Here is a 12,531-nt window from a genome sequence, read left to right as displayed (position 1 = left end):
CCCATTCACTCTTAACAATGAACAATATGCAATTTGCATATTCAAATTTGGAGTGGGAATTAGAGAAGCACTTAAGCGATTTAGGAGCATAGTTCCCAGAGTGGCAATGGGATCGTGCTCCTTAGTACTGGGGGGCAGAGTCCCAGCGACTGAGATCCCTAAGGTGCAAATGGGACGTAGGTGCTTCACTCCAAAACTGCAACACTCAAAATCGTGGTCCAGCTACACCATAACCTCAATCTGTGCTCATGCCCATCTACAAATACCTGAGTTTTGATAAACCTGCTCAGCTGAGCACCTGGGAGACATGTAACCCTGAGCAGCACCCAAAAGCTTGGTGGGTTTCCACAAGAGACCTTCCACCTCAGCACCTACCTAATTGCATCAGGCTTTGTACAAAACCACAGCAGCAGCTACCCTGCTTTCTTTTAAAGCACAGCTACACGAATCAGCCTTTAGACAAGGTACACAGCAATCCACAGGCTAAAGCACATGGAAGCAGGTTTCCCTACTGCCAGCTGAGCTCCACATTGCTAAGCTGCCGTCAGGCTCACTTGTCTACAGATTAATTTTAATTCATTTCTGCACAGCAGCCTAGCTTTATCTCGAAGTCTAGAAAGGGTCCCCCTGCCAAGGTAGTCTGCAGTCTCCAGGGAGGCAAGAAATGTAGGGTTTAATCCTTTTGAGGACAAGAAGGAATCGACCTGCTTTATTCATGCATCCTGGCTGGGTATGTGTGATAAATGCTGAGCCAAGGCACAGAAGGGAGGGGCCACCAGGACGTCCCTTCTCTTGCATGTTTTCAAATTGTTCTTCTTGTTTTTTAAAAAAGGTACTCAGGTGTGAATCTGGAGGAGACAGTTCACACTGTAAATCCAGTGTGAGGGGAAATGGCTCCTGGCTCTACTCAGGACATTGCTGAAGCCCCAGAGAAGACAATCTGGTTTTTTTTTTTTCTATTAGCTGTATCTAAACAGCGCTCCACACAAGTTTCATGATGCTGCTTGCAGCAGTGGCTCCAGGTTTCTTAACAGCGTATGCAGCGCCATCTTCTTGAGATGGCAGAAGAGCAGGTTTCTGCAGGGCAGAAGGTTTCTGCAGGGCCGAAGGTTTCTGAATGGACCTGTGTGATCAGAGACGCTGGGTACTATGGGTGAGACAGGGGTCTCCACCCCCCTTTCTTCTCTCTCTGTAACCTTGTATGTCTCCTTACAGCCAATTTCCTCTTGGGAGGGACCAGGACTTGTCCCTGAGCAATGCTAGTGCACCCTGGCAGGGGAAGACAATGCTGGCCTTCATCCAGCCCTTGGGAAACAGCAATCGAGGCAGGAGGTGGTGCCATAGGCTCTGGGCCATCTATTCTCCACTCCTGTCTGCCTACCCCCAGGGTCTGGGGCACTTCAGCTCCTCTCTTTAACGGTGAAGCCAGCTAGCCAGTGGGTGTTTAACAGAAGGTAGAGTCCAGGCAGTTGTATCCACTGGTAGATCATGCAAGAGGATCACCTCCATGGTAAAGAGAGCCTTTGGGAGGCACAGAGCTTGTAGTGCCTCTCTGAGGCAAACGAGTACACAGCAGTGCAATGCATTATTCTGCCATCCTCCACGGCTACCAGAAACAGCTGCCTGCGTTGTTCTGCCCCAAATGTATCTGATCCCTGCGCTGTCAATAAAATCCCAGCCACTGGTGAGGGACATGAAGGAACGCTCCATTGGCTCAAGGCACTCTAATGCCATTGCACATGATTTCCATGCCAGAGGCTTGCCTTGATGGAAATGGTTAGATGCCAAAACTCTCGCTGCAGGTCAGATCCCGAGGACTTTCCTTTGCTAAAGGATGGTCAGTCTTCAGCTCAAAAATGAGGCCTTTAGCCTCAGGTCAGCACAAGCTTCGCTGGGAGCCAGTCTCCAGTCATTTCCATGGTGTCTGTTAAAGTAAGGCATTGAAGGAGTTTGAGCTAATTGCTCTACTTCTTATCCTGCCTTAGGGAAACAGATTTCTTTAATTTTAACCAAACTGCAAATAACTTCACATTTGGACATCTGACCAAGTTGCCCTGTGACCCAGCAAGCTACTGCTTGTCAGCTGAGTTGTGGTGTTTGGCCAGGTTCAACCTCTTATTCTCTACACATGTGAAGCAGAACATGAACATCTTCACGAGGTTTCTACTGGTTTGTCAAAGACTTTGAAGCATGCACATGCTCAGCAGTGACTCAGGTGTTGGCTACTAATGTGTTAAACCACAGTAACTTGACAGACAACACTTAGCCCCTCCTTAAAAAAGCGGAACTGATTTGCCCCAGAAGTAATTGTTCAAACATCTAATAGCAAATCTATTCCAAGATGTGCCAAACTTAAGAATAAAAATAAGAAAAGCATATAAAGAGTGGAAAGGACTGCAATACTACATCACTGCCTAATTTGGTACTTTTTGAATGAAGGGCTTAAACTAAAAAAAAAAGGGTACATGTGAGATACGCCCGTCTGAATTCACTTTACTTTCAGCAAAATGTGTGAACTATGCCTCTTGTCTTCACAGAGAGAGCTCTTCTTGTCTTGAGAACTAAAAGGGAGAAAGATTACACTTTTTTTCCAAAATAAAAGCTTCCATTCAGACCCTGAAGAGACAGAACAATTCAACTATTTTCATACAAAACCATAAAGCCAAGGAAATTGAGAAATTCAAAAGTAAAAGATCTGAGATCCTTAATTAAATGCTGTGTACAGCAGAGGACATACTCTGTCCTGGTTTTCGACAATCTTTGGGAAGGACCCTGCACTCAAGAACAGCATGATTTGCAAACACAGAAACAATTGGAGGTTTGCTGTTCCTTGTATTCTGCCTATTTCAGCTCAAATATCTGGTTTCAAGTCTTTGGATTTGTATTTTCTTCCATTTCAGTACACACTTTGTGTTGGTTTCATCTTATACATAAAGGCTGAACCTTTCAAAGCCTTCAGATAACACCATCTAGTTATTGTCATCATGTCCTTCCCTCAGAACAGCAGCAGTTTGGCTTTGGGGGAAGTTTTTTGTCCTTTGATGTTTCCTCAGTAGAAGTAATTTTGCCAGTCCTGCTCTCTCCTTGTGCGCGCCAGTATTGCTGCTACCACCGCTGTTAAAATGCACTAACACGGCAGCGGCCATGGGCCGGTTAGCCTGCTTCTCCCATGGTTCATTTGCTAGGAAGCAGGGCAAGTACAGCCATCGCCCACTTCTTCCCTAAGTGCATTCACGGCCACAGCTATTTTGTGCTCCAAGATTACATTTCTGTACCGTGAAAGGCTCTGTAAGGCTGTGCAGAAGTAACAGCAATTTTAAGAGGGGGTTTGCTCCAAGGCAACAAACAGGAACAAAGACCTAGGAGAGCTAAAAGCTGAAGGACGTGATTTATTTTTTTATCAGTTGAATAACTGAATTATTAAATTAAAAGCAATATTACTGCAACTTTACCGACGTGGGGGAGTAAGTTCTGAGCACCAAGTCTGAGGGTTTTATTCAGCTTTTATTGAATCTATGTCTGCACATGGAGCTCAGCCATTTGCGGTCAGAAACAAATACAGCCATACTAATACAACCACTAAATGGAGGGAGAGAAAACCGGACTTTATACTTGTTCCCAAGTTCAAGTAAAGGTTAGTTCAGCTGAGTTTGCTTTCAATTAGCTACAACCTGCAGCAAATCAAATGTGAAAAATAAAGTATGACCAACACTGAGAGTAAAACCAATACATATCTCAGTAGGGAATGCTTATTTATGCTGTTTACTTTGGTCTCTTAGTGCTTGGAAATAGTATATTTGAGACTCTTGCTGCAAGTCAAAGGAGAATTAGGAGGTTAAAATGGCAGCAGATAGGGACAGCAAAAACCAATAATATCTGCAGCATAATATTTCCTCAGTAGTGTTGGGACCGCTGTAATGGTGAGCTCTACCTATATACGATGTTCTACCTATATACGATGAGCTCTACCATTATACAATGTTATTTTTTCTCAGAAGGAATTTGCAACCAAGTGTGGAATAGAGGTAGCCTTGGCACTAAAAAGAGCTACACTTTTCAAAACAAGGCACACAAGGAGCAATTCAGTGGCTGAAGCAGACCTAGTCCTAAGTACAGAGTAGGGCTCATGACACTTGTAGATAGCCTGCTCCCAGACAGGGATCACAAGGCTCATGCAATATCAAGCCATCTCTGCAAGAGATGACAAAGTACAGTGATGCAGTAATTTATGTGGTTCTTGAGCACAAGGCTGTGAAAACATAATTAGGTAGTCTTTTATCAAATGAAACGAATAAAAACTATAAACCAAAATGATGAGGCACTAAATTTAGAAGAAAATTCATTTGATTATCGCATCAGAGCCATGATATTTCAGATCATACTGTCAGCTTAATTGGCTACAATTTATGTAGATTTGATAAAACTATTTGAGCTGTTAATAACGTAGGAAGTTGCACTTCATGTATTCAAAAGCAGTTAGCTTTTTACTCTGATGTAGGCACTTGAAAACCTTTGTGCTGAACATGTTTTCAACTATGTAAGGTTAGAGAGACTGGTATTACTTATTATTTTAGGTTCCTGATGACGCCTGTCATTAGTGTCTGAGTGCTCCATACCTAGCGCTGGCGGGACAGTTCCCAGGTACAAAGAAACAGCATTGCTCTCATCTCACTCATGACTCTCTAATAGTGGTCAGTACTATCTCTTTCCCGCTCTCCAAACAGTTTCTAATGCCCACGGTTCCCTGGTTACAATTAGTTCTGCATGGTTTATATGCGTGTGCCTTGGGGTAAGCGCCATTTAAGTCACAGCACCTTCTCTAAATACCAGGATCTGTTCACACAGCAAATAGCTGATGTTTTAGGGATTCCTGATATCCTGTTCTGAGATTTCCAAGAGGAATACATTCCAGTGGCACTTATTGTTTAATGCTGCAGTTCGTTCATACTACCTCTTAATACATACAGCAGAGGTAAGCAAGAAAAAGCCTGCTGACTGTATCCCATCTTCACACTTCACCAATCCCTCCGCACCTGATATCTTCAGGAGGCCTCCTGCCTTTCTGAGCTTCATTTGAGGGAAGTCACCCCAGAAATTGCATCCAACTCAGGGAATTGATAAGAAGTTTAGTTTTTACAAAAATCCGTCATGAACAGCACTGATGAGAACATAGGGGTTTCTATATAAAAGAGTCTGACAATAAAAGTTCAGGACCAAGTAATCAACAGAGTGATCACAGGAAAGCAGTTATTAAATAGCAGTGATTTAATTTTAATTTTTTTTTTAAAGGAGAATTTTCAGCTTTCAAACAAAATACTTGGAACTTTCTCCCAGAAACTGATGTTTCTCACTCGAGAACAGAGCAGAGATATGTGGGACCACATTGCTAAAATGGGAAGTATTTTTTTACTTTAAGGGCATTAACGTTTTAAAGTGAGAGGTTCAATGAAGAAATTTCTTCTGTTGGTGTGTAGAGGCCTGTTCATCTCTACATGCCTGTAAACTCTCTTGAATATGGTGAAGGTAGAAGAGTAAATAACATGCTCACATTCTAAAAATTAGTAGAGTTCTTTGAGTTATTACTTTGTGCTTGTCTCTTCCAGTAATAAAAATGCTCTGCTTGAAGACACAGTTTGGAAATAAAAGATTTTTGTTTGCATATTTTCTGTTCTGAAAAAATGTAAGTATCCATTCCCATAGTTTGCTTTGGAGCAAAATGTTTTCTGATTTTTCAGTGTTTGTTTTGAAGTTATTAGTCAGTTTTCAAAACCACAAAACACAATCTTTTCCGAACTAGTTTATGTAGAAGCATTTGTTGCTCATAAGAACATGACCTGTTCTTTACTCGGTAAAATCGACCTCCTAATGCATACCTTCAAGCTTTCTTAGGCATCTAGCAAGCAGAGTCTGACCAGTACGCTTTCCTCCTCACTTCCACCATTCAACAAGAGAATGAGAAGGAAACCTCTCCTTGACTTGCAAAGGCCTGAGGAATGACATGCTGGGGGCTTACCACAGCATTTTGTCGGTGGTAGAGAAGAGACTCTGGGTTCGCAATGGACAGCTGCAGGCCATGTTAGAGACAATGAACTCAATTTTTACTTCTGAACACAGAAACTCTGGGAAATAAAACATGAATAACTTTTTTCACTCGAGGAGATAACATGATTCCAAAGGTTCCTCTGATATTAAATTATGTCCTGGGGATTCCAGTTTTCTCTTTGAAAAGAAATTTCTAGCTCTTCTGCTTTAAAGTCTGAAAGCATGACATAAGTAGACTCAAAAAACCTGGAAGGCAAACCAAAAGAACCTTAAACATGCCGTTAAAAAATCCTAAAAACCCTCAACTACCTAGTTTCTTAGGACAATTTTACAAACAGAAGTGACCTGGCAAAATTGATTGCTGGCCATGAAATCCCCAAGTGCTACTAATCTGGGAACTCTGAACCAAAGACAGCAGGATGGTAGGAAACCAAGGACAGAAAAACACAAGAACTACTTTGAAATTAACACAGGCCAAACAGTGAGTGGGTCCAGCGATGGCCCGTCACTGGGCACCACTGAAAAGAGCCTGGCTCTGTCCTTTTTGCACCCACCCTTCAGGTATTTATATACGTTGATGAGATCCCCCTCAAGCCTCCTCTGACTTTGGCAGAAGGGTCCTGCAGAAATTCTTGCAGCACATCCTCCTTCTTTACCCCGTTGTTCCCACTTCAGCTGAGGAGATCTGAGCTCCTGACCTACCTTGGCATCCTCTGGATGCAGGATTCCCTTCTCTCACACAAGGGCTGGCTACTTGGGCTTAATCAAATGAACACATTTCCTTAAAACTGTGGGGCTGTTTCAAGAGCTCACAGCATGTCAGTGTTCCTCTACTAGCAAGGCACTGGATGTTTTTGCTGGACAAAATGGCAATAACTTTGCTTGTTACTGTACAGCAGTTTAACCATATCCCTCTGGTCCATGTGAGCACAGGCATAAGACACAATCTCTGACAGTGTGTCAGAGCAGTGACACTGGGAGTGGTAGATGGCTACTGTTAGTGAGATGCAGCTTAAGAGCAGTATATAGCATGAAACTGTAATTAAAATCCACAGTACTCAGTGGACAAAGTTATAATGTGTATTTTTAGCCCAGGGTAATTAACATTTTTTGTAAATAATTAATAGCAACACCAAGGAACATCTTGTAAGTATGGATACAAGAGCTCTATTCCCTAAGGGACTTTTTTTTTTTCCCCTTTCTCTCTCTTTCTTTCCCACGTGATGTCAATCTCAGAGGCTGCTCTGCTGACAAGATTCCTCATTTTTTGCGAGGCAGGATTCCCAATATGTTACAGAAGAGGTAATGCTGCAAGTAATACAAAGTCTAAGCTGCCCTGTGAAGCTTTTGCTAGCTGTTTAATCTTCCACCCTCAAAATACAACTCCCCTGCTTCTGTAACCTGACAACAGAATTATCACTCAGCTTCTGCAATTAAACCACCCTCCCTGGTAAAGTTCCAAGTAAAGACAACAGATTATCTACAAGTACCAGTTGCATGGTTTCTCACACCTTGAACAAGATAGGTACCCCATCAGGGACAGCCCAGGCATGGCTCAGCAACCTTGTCTGACCAAATTCTGAGTAGAACTGTGATGGGGATCCTGACAAGCCCTTTCTCCAAACACAACAAGAATGCAGTGCCAGGAGAGCTGCCCGTATGTCCACGACTGAAATTTTTGTAACTTCAAGGCAGTAAATTTCCCTTTTTGCCTTTTGCGAAGTTCCTTCAGTAAGTATGAAAGTCTCCTTCAAGAGGAAAAGGCTAGACCACTCTAGCTGAAGGTTTAGGTCCTTTAAAACCGAAGTCCAGCATTCAGACCCCATGGCCCTTCATGGCACATTGTAAAAAGTCTTGGTACACAAACCCCCACGCTTCAGGACACAAAACGTGAAGGGCTACAGAATGAAGAAAGAACCCAAACATGAGTTGCAGCAGTAACTGGCTGTGATTAATATACATGCTCAGGTGAAATGCCAATTTGTGCTCAGTCCCATTTCCAGGTACAACCACCATGCTAGTTATCACATGAGATACCACAATAATCAGCATTAAATCTCAGCCATAGCAGGCTCCATTTGTCACAAATTGAATGCTTCCTACCATTACTTATTCAACAGGACATATATTTAGCTGACTAGTGTGTGCTATTTCATTGTTATTTTATTTTGCATACGTTTTGCTCGTGCATGTAGAAATGTGCACGTGCGAAGGGAGCAGCAAAAAAAAAAATTGTAGATGGAGAAAAGGAAAAGGAATCACAACTCATTTTGTGTATTAAAACTAGCTGCATCAAACACATCATCTGCAGGTCTGTGGAAGAAAAAAATCTTTATAACAAAGAAGGGTATACTAATTAGTTAATTATAGATGATAGACCAGCAGCAGGGGATGACTACAGGACTATCTTAACTGATAAGCACTTTATGACCTTCAGTGGATCCAGCTTCATGACATCTCACTGATTATATCCCTCCCACAAACTGTTAGACTCACAACTACGATCTTAGCAAGTCTATTTGTGTTTCCTAATTTGGTGAAAGAGCAAGACCAAAGATATTTAACAGAAGTTACTCTAAAGTGCAAATTATGTAGGAATGGGTTTGTAAATAATGAACCAACCTACCATTTTGCATGTTCCTTATTTTTGCTGATGCGTTTGCACTCTGTAAAACCGAGCAAGAAAACATGGATCAAAATTAAAACAAAATTGATCATGTTGACTTGCAATTTACTGAAGCTATCGGATGAAAAATGACAATAGTAGGAGGAAGTGTTAGAAATAATTGTTGTAGTTGTAAAACCTTTGATATTTTTGACATATTTATGTAGATTTTTGATGCTTTTATGATATCACATTATAGGATCACAGCATAATGGAAATTATCCAGAAAATTTGGTATTATTCTACAAGTTTCAGTGGGTATTTCCTACAGAGTACCCCAAGAAATATAAGAATCCTAACAAAGATAAATACCTCGACAGTGAGTATCTGAAGAGTTTATTGTACTGATGTGAGAGAGAATTCATTTCCAAACTGTGAAAACCAAAGAACACCCTCATTTATCGGCACGCACTCTGCACGGGCATTTCTATTGACCAGTCAGTTTACCATTCTTTAGAGAGCATCACATACAAAGCATGATCAGTAACCCCTTCTTGGAGATGAAGCAAAGTATCAGGCAGATGTGAGCATGGATTTCTTGCAAATAAAGATAATCTTCACTGGCTTGGTATGGTCAGTCATAAAACAAATCACTGACTATATCACATTTTATACAAGGCTGCAGGCCATGCCTAAAACAACTGAACTGATGAATGCCCTCTATAGGGGACAATCCTTAGATTTAGTACCATTCAAGGCTGCTGCATGTGGCAAGTGATTGACTTACATCTCAATTTTATGTAGAATTTATGCACATGCTTAGTTCTGCACTGCAACCAAAACCAAACTCCTAGTCTCCAGTGAGTACTGTGCCTGCAACTCTTCTAGAACCTAAGTTTTCAGATATGATTTGTGACAGTACTATCCAAAATCTAGAAATCCGTGTCACTGTCAGAACTTGATAACCAATACAACATCACGTCCTGGTTTTGGCTGGGATAGAGTTAATTTTCTTCCTAGTAGCTGGTACAGTGCTGTGCTTTGGATTTAGGATGAGAATAATGTTGATAACACACCAATGTTTTAGTTGTTGCTGAGCAGTGCTTACACTAGTCAAGGACTTTTCAGCTTCCCATGCTCTGCCGACTGAGAAGGCTGGAGGGGCACAAGAAGCTGGGAGGGGGCACAGCCAGGACAGCTGACCCAAACTGGCCAAAGGGACATTCCATACCATGTGACATCATGCTCGATATATAAACTGGGGGAAAGCTGGCCGGGGGGGCCGCTGCTCAGGGACTGGCTGGGCATCGGTTGGCGGGTGGTGAGCAATTGCACTGTGCATCACTTGCTTTGTATATTCTATTATTATTAATATTACTATTTTATTTTATTTCCATTATTAAACTGTTCTTATCTCAACCCACGAGTTTTCTCTCTTTTACTCTTCCGATTCTCTCCCCCATCCCACTGGGGGGCGGGGAGAGTGAGCGAGTGGCTGTGTGGTGCTCAGTTGCCAGCTGAGGTTAAGCTACGACACATCAAAAGAAGGATGGGGACAGAAATTATTTCATAATGACCTCACAGCTTTCAAGACGACCTTCACTTTGCTGACCTTTCTGTAGAAATCTTTTCTTTAGAGTGAATCTCTGTGCACACCCTAAATGTTTCTGTCAGACTCTCAGTAAGCTTATTATTTAAAAACTGTTTTAAACATTGAAAATTGCAATCATCTGAGAATAAATATGGGGTTAAATTTATGTCTAAATATCTCTTACAGAGAAAAACCTCTTTAAAACCTCACATTAAAAATTCATATTTCTCTGGGCACTGCTTTAGTGCAATGACTAGGATGTTACATTTTACAAAATGTTAATTTTCTTTTTCCAAGTTTTCTGAAGAGAAAGACTCCATTGTTTCTTTAAAATGACAGGAACATTATGACACAGCAGAGTAAAAGCAAGAAAAAACTAAACACTTTTTTCTTCTGAATCGCATATTTATGCTGTACATAAAAATAAGTTAATATGTTGCAGTGTGTATTGGGGCAATTCACTCAGATTATACACCATTTCTTTCAAGATTGCTGTTCCATAGTGCTCCTGTGTTCCCAGAACCCTTTTGCACTGCTTTCTGTTTTCTTCTGTTCTTCATTTATGTTTTGGTGCAGTAAATTCCAGATGATGTTCTTCTACTCAGCTTAGCTCCTCTGCCTCTCTTCATGATAAAAAGGACTTGTGTCAATAGGCACAACTGGCAATTCAGATGATTACTCTGTGACACAACTATCTTTTTCTTACTGAAGCCAGGGGTTTTTGTATTGAAACTTCTCTGTACAGCTGAATTTTCATTGTAACTGCCTGATGCATCTTTATTGACTCAGGCTTTTCAAAGAAAATCAGAGGATAGTTTCAAGGACGGAAATCATGATTCATTTCTTTAAAGCTCAGAAAGTAGAATAATGGAGGCTTATGGGACTTGTTTGAAATAAAATAGAAATTATTCTGAAATCTGCATTGAAGTGCTGAATATTTCCTTTTAAATAAAATAATCATAGAATCATAGAATAGTTTGGGGTGGAAGGGACCTCTAAAGCTCATCTAGTCCAACCCCCCTGCCATGGGCAGGGACATCTTCAACTAGATCAGGTTGCTCAGAGCCCCGTCCAACCTGACCTTGAACGTTTCCAGGGATGGGGCGTCCACCACCTCTCTGGGCAACCTGTCCCAGTGTTTCACCACCCTCAGCGTAAAAAACGTCTTCCTTCTATCTAGTCTAAATGCACCTTCTTTTAGTTTAAAGCCATTCCCCCTTGTCCTATCACAACAGGCCCTACTAAAAAGCCTTTCCCCATCTTTCTTATAAGCCCCCTTTAAGTATTGAGAGGCTGCAATAAGGTCTTCCCGAAGCCTTCTCTTCTCTAGGCTGAACAACCCCAACTCTCTCAGCCTTTCTTCATAGGAGAGGTGTTCCATCCCCCTGGTCATTTTCATGGCCCTCTTCTGGACCCGCTCCAACAGGTCCGTGTCTTTCTTATGCTGAGGGCTCCAGAGCTGGACGCAGTACTCCAGGTGGGGTCTCACCAGAGCAGAGGAGAGGGGCAGAATCACCTCCCTCGACCTGCTGGCCACGCTTCTTTTCATGCAGCCCAGGGTACGATTGGCCTTCTGGGCTGCGAGTGCACGTTGCTGGCTCATGTCCAGCTTTTCATCCACCAGTACCCCCCAGTCCTTCTCGGCAGGGCTGCTCTCAAGCCCTTCATCCCCCAGCCTGTATTGATTCCGGGGGTTGCCCCGACCCTGGTGCAGGACCTTGCACTTCGCCTTGCTAAACCTCATGAGGTTCACACGGGCCCACTTCTCGAGCTTGTCCAGGTCCCTCTGGATGGCATCTCATCCCTCTGGCGTGTCGACCGCACCACTCAGCTTGGTGTCATCTGCAAACTTGCTGAGGGTGCGCTCCATCCCACTATGTCATTGATGAAGATATTAAACAGTACTGGTCCCAATATGGACCCCTGAGGGATACCACTTTTTGCTGATCTCCATCCGGACATTGAGCAAAATAAGATGAAGTATGAGCTGTGATGCTAATCATAGACCAATGGCTCAACCCATAAGTGTCTGGTGCTGTCTGCAGTGCCTGGGGGTCCCTGCCTGCTCTCCAGCTGCCACTCCAGAGGAGCACGGATCTCCCCAAGGTCCTATATCATATTTCTGAGCCCTGCGCAGTTATATAGCAAGTCTTTGGGTGCCACAAGTGGCATTGGGTACATTTGTGTGATCAAATACATGGAGCCATTAGCATGTCAGTTTTGAATTACAGAAATAAAGTAATATCAAATATCTAATGTTCCAAAGGAGCTTTTTAAAATTACTGACCTACTT

General features: G+C 42.4%; 1 protein-coding gene across 7 annotated transcripts in view; it reads right to left on the bottom strand.

The window, feature by feature from the left end:
* Window positions 1-12,531, bottom strand: part of SMPX (small muscle protein X-linked) — a 44,584-nt gene that overhangs the window by 19,004 nt on the left and 13,049 nt on the right. The window contains exons 5-6 of one of the 7 annotated variants that reach the window (XR_012996863.1): window positions 8,669-8,708; window positions 2,477-2,561 (exon numbers count right to left, since the gene is read on the bottom strand). The exons of 2 other annotated variants lie outside the window; for them this stretch is intronic. The gene's annotated coding sequence lies outside the window, so the exon portion shown is untranslated. Of the gene's footprint in view, window positions 1-2,476; window positions 2,562-5,245; window positions 6,289-8,668; window positions 8,709-8,749; window positions 10,862-12,531 lie in introns of those variants that run through there. 4 more of the 7 variants (XR_012996860.1, XM_076356387.1, XM_076356343.1 and 1 more) reach the window with 4 other exon arrangements.

Source organism: Aptenodytes patagonicus, chromosome 1 (assembly GCF_965638725.1).
Source record: "Aptenodytes patagonicus chromosome 1, bAptPat1.pri.cur, whole genome shotgun sequence".
Taxonomy (NCBI): Eukaryota; Metazoa; Chordata; class Aves; order Sphenisciformes; family Spheniscidae; genus Aptenodytes; species Aptenodytes patagonicus.
Note: the sequence above shows the minus strand (reverse complement) of the source record. Positions and strands in the feature narration are given on the sequence as shown.